This window comes from Tenrec ecaudatus, chromosome 6, assembly GCF_050624435.1.
Source record: "Tenrec ecaudatus isolate mTenEca1 chromosome 6, mTenEca1.hap1, whole genome shotgun sequence".
Classification (NCBI taxonomy): domain Eukaryota; kingdom Metazoa; phylum Chordata; class Mammalia; order Afrosoricida; family Tenrecidae; genus Tenrec; species Tenrec ecaudatus.
This window is the reverse complement of record NC_134535.1, coordinates 61,736,116-61,740,546: the sequence shown is the minus strand read 5'-3', so window position 1 is coordinate 61,740,546 and position 4,431 is coordinate 61,736,116. Positions and strand designations below refer to the sequence as shown.

Sequence of the window (4,431 nt, the reverse complement as noted above, 5' to 3'; positions counted from 1 at the left end):
TATACGTGCTGTATTTAGACCTCTATAAATGCCCTTTGCCCCCTAGTTCTTTCCTCTATTTCCTTTTACTTCCCTCTTGTCCCACTATCATGTTAGCCTTCATTCTGGTTTCAGTAATTCCTCTCAGTTACATTGTACTTGATTAAGCCCTATCAGGACTCCTACACCCTCCTGGCCACCAATTTTAGATCACTTATTGTTCCCTTGTGCCTGGGTTTGTTAACCCCCACTTCCTTTCCCTGTGCCTCCCCCTCTCCTATGTCTCCCCAGAACCGGTTCTGTTATTGTCCCCTCTGGATTGTTTATCCCACCTATCTGGTCGAGATAGACATGCAAGGACAATAATAAGCACAAAAACAAGGCAGAGCAAAACAAACAACAAAAGGAAACAACAATGACAAAAAACAAAGCAAACAGCAACAACAGCAAAAGCCAGTGACAAAAAAAGGCCTATAAATAGTTCCAGATTTGTTTGTTGACATGTAGGCATGTTTTCTGGTCAATGGGGTGCCATTCCCTGGACCCAAAGTCTATTTTTGGAATTCACCAGGGACTTCAAGGCTTTGCTCCCCTTTCTGCTATGTCACACACCCTTAGCATTTCACCCCAGTGTGCTGGGTCTGATTGGGCACAATTCCTGCACTGTGCCTCCAGTGTTGTCCCTCATAGTGGTATGGGTCAGTGAGAGACATCTTGTCTGGTGGTGGGGCCAGCCCTATGTTCCTCTCTGTGCATTGGGTGCTCTGAGCAGGAATATCATCTTCAGGGTTTAGTGGGCCAGGATGTGTCTCTCTCTCCTTCCCTCCTCGTTTGCTCCTGTGTGTTCTGATCAGATCCACCCCTCTCCCTGAGCTGCAGCTTCAGTGCTGGTTAGCATTTCATAAAGGTAGTTGGACACCATCCAGTTCTTCTGGTCTTATGACAAAGGAGGCATTTTTCCTAGGGGCAATTAGCCACACTTTCCATACCCTCCTATTCAGGCAGTGTGCCTTGGATGGCTGTTTGCGAGCTGTTCAAATCCCAGACACTATACTCAGGTAGAACAGACACACTAAATCTGTTATTAGGCCAATTAACTGGGATGTCCTATCAAACCATGGCCTAAAATCTTGAAACCAATAAACCCAATCCCGTGAGAGATCTTGTTATGTTCAGTCAGCTTTGGCAATGACTTCTTTGGGGCTATTGTCATATCTTACACCCAGCTTTTGCCAGTTCTACTTTTAAAAGGTATACAATTTATTGACAGAAATTATAATTGTTGTGCAACTTTTTTTTAAATTAAAAAATCATTTTATTGGGGGCTCATACAACTCTTATCACAATCCATACATACGTCCCAATGTATCAAGCACATTTGTACATTTGTTGCCATCATCATTTCCAAAACATTTTCTTTCTACTTAAGCCCTTGGTATCAGCTCCTCATTTCCCCCCCTACCTCTCTTCACCTCCCTCCTTCATGAACCTTTGATCATTTATAAATTATTATTATTTTCTCATGTCTTACACTGCCTGATGTCTCCCTTTACCCACTTTTCTGTTGTTCATCCCCCTGGGAGGGAGTTATATGTAGATCATTTTGATTGGTTCCCCTTTTTCTGCCCACCTTCTCCTTCCCTTCCTGGTATCACTACTCTTATTATTGGTCCTGAGGGGTTTAGCTGTTCTGGATTCCCTGTGTTTCCAGCTCTCATCTGTACAGTGTGCATGCTCTAGTCTAGCCGGACTTGTAAGGTAGAATTGGGGTCATGATAGTGGGGGGGGGGGGCCTCTATCTTAATCAGTGAAGTTTTTTTCATCACAATTAACTGTCTCCTTTTCTTGCTTCAGTTCCCTTCCGTCCTTGGTAACCACTCACTAATAAACTTTATTTTCTGTACATATAATCGTTTTTTGTCTTTATATAAGTGAGGTCATAAAATATGTATCCTTTTGTGATTGTGTCAGGGTATACCAGCCCCTAACACATCATCACAGGTCCGGTAGGCACAATTGTATAGCGATAATAAGTAAAGATTATAGTAAAGTCATAGCATGAGAGATAGAACAGAAATTGAAATAATGGAGTCAGACACATTTCATGGTAGCATGCTCACCCCAGCCTTAGTTGGTGGTCCACATGGAGAGAGAGAGAGATATTTATTGCTAACCAAGGCTTTTATATTCTCTGGGGATGTGCAAGCCACCTAATTACAGGTGAAGACATATGTCAAAGGAAAAGGTTGTGCTATAGGTAATACAATAATGGGAGGGGGGTGATGTAGGGGTATCCACGCAGTAGGAAGATGAGGGATTGGCGATATATATGTGAGAAGATGGGTGGATCCTAGATTCAGGACAGCAGCTTAACTTTTGGATGTCACTGAACCAGTTTGACCTGTTCCCTGACTCACTATAGAAACCATTATCAGTAGGGTATAAACCCACCCTACAGGGACCAGACTAATGGTGGCAAGTCTTTAGGAAGAAGTAGCCCATTGTCCTTAACAGCAGAGAGTGGAGCCTACCTGTGGTGGGACCAGACAGTAGTCTGGCAGCTGACTGTCTTCAGGGAGATAACTTGACAATCATTTACCATTAACTGCAAGCAGTGTTCTAAGTATAACATGTATTTGGGGGAGATGACTTGGGAGACATCTTTCTGTTCCCCACATGATTGACCTATTACATTCAACATAATGTCTTCCAGCTCCATCCATATTATAGCATGTATGACTTCTCCTATTGACTGAATAGTATTCGATTGTACTTTTGTAACAAATGTTGCTTATCTATTCATCTATTGATTGGCATTTTGACTCTCTCTACCTCTTGGTTGTTATGAATAGGGCTGCAATGAACATGGAGGTCCCCGTCTATGCATCTCTGCGTTCAGGTCTCTGTTGGCATGGAATTGCTGCTGTGTCATGTGGTAATTTTGTTGTTAGTTTTGTGAGGGGCCACCACATTGTGCTCCACAACGGCTGTATCATTCTGCAGTCCCAGCAGCAATGGTTAAGGGTCCCAATTTACCCACAGCCTTGTCAACATTTGTCCTTTTCTTCTGTTTAATCTTAGCCACCTATTGGGAGGGTAATGGCATCTCATTGTGTCTTTCATTTCTTTTATTTTCTTTTAAATAATTTTATTGGGGCCTCATACAACTCTTATCACAATCCATCAATCCATCCATTGTGTCAAGCACATTTGTACATTTGTTGCCATCATCATTCTCAAAACATTTTCTTTCTACTTGATCCCTTGGTATCAGCTCCTCCTTTTTCCCCCTCCCTCCCTGTTCCCCCCTCCCTCATGAACATTTGATAAATTACTATTATGTCATATCTTACACTGTATGATGTCTACCTTCACCCACTTTTCTGTTGTCCGTCCCCCAGGGAGGAGGTTATATGTAGATCCTTGTAATCGGTTCCCCCCTTAAACCCCACCCTCCCTCTACCCTCCTGGTATTGCCACTCTCACCACTGGTCCTGAGGAGTTCATCTGTTCTGGATTCCCTTTGTTTCCAGTTCCTATCTGTAGCAGTGTACATCCTCTGGTTTAGCTGGATTTGTAAGGTAGAATTGGGATCATGATAGTGGTGGGGAAGGAAACATTTAAGAACTAGGGGAAAGTTGTATGCTTCATCGTTGCTATACTGCACCCTGACTGGATCATCTCCTCCCCACGATCCTTCTGTAAGGGGATGTACAGTGACCTACAGATGGGTTTTGGGCTCCCAATGTACACTCCTCCTCATTCACAATGATATTATTTTTCATTCTTTGATGCCTTATACCTAATCCCTTCAACACCTTGTGATCACACAGGCTGGTGTGCTTCTTCCATGTGGGCTTTGTTGCTTCTGAGCTAGATAGCCACTGTTTACCTTCAAGCATTTAAGAATCCAGATGCTATATCTTTTGATAGCCGGGCACCGTCAGCTTTCTTCAGATGTGGGTTTATTTCTTCACTCAGTTCTACTCCTTTGTCTGTCTGTTGTGTACCGGGCATTTTTGATTGCTGTAGCTGTATTGTCACTGTTACTACTGAGTCGGTTCCTACTCATGGTGATTGATCCGTGCCCAAGCCTGCACCATCCTCACAATCACTGCTGCTTGAGCCCGCGGTGACAGCCACTGTGCCAACATGTCTCATGGAGCGTCTCCTCTTTTGCTGACCCTCTACTTTATGAAACATGTCCTTCTCCAGTGACGGGGCTCTCTTGATAACATGTTCAAAAAACCATGTCCACCTTTGTTCTCTCTTTCAACAGTTTCAACTTAAAAAAAATTTTTTTTAATTCAGTCTCCATGGAGACCGTCAAAAATTGCCAATGCCGACTATATTTCAAGTCGTCACGGCGGGGTATTGGGAAAAGTTTTCAATTAGCAATAAACGCGCCTCGGGTAAACCTCATTGGCTACGATATTGCCACTGCGCAAAGCT

General features: G+C 43.3%; 1 non-coding gene across 1 annotated transcript; it reads right to left on the bottom strand.

Annotated features, from left to right (window-relative positions):
• Nucleotides 1-4,290: 4,290 nt before the first annotated feature.
• LOC142452005 (U4 spliceosomal RNA) lies at nt 4,291-4,431 on the bottom strand. Its single transcript, XR_012785077.1, has one exon. It is a non-coding gene; the product is annotated as a U4 spliceosomal RNA (small nuclear RNA).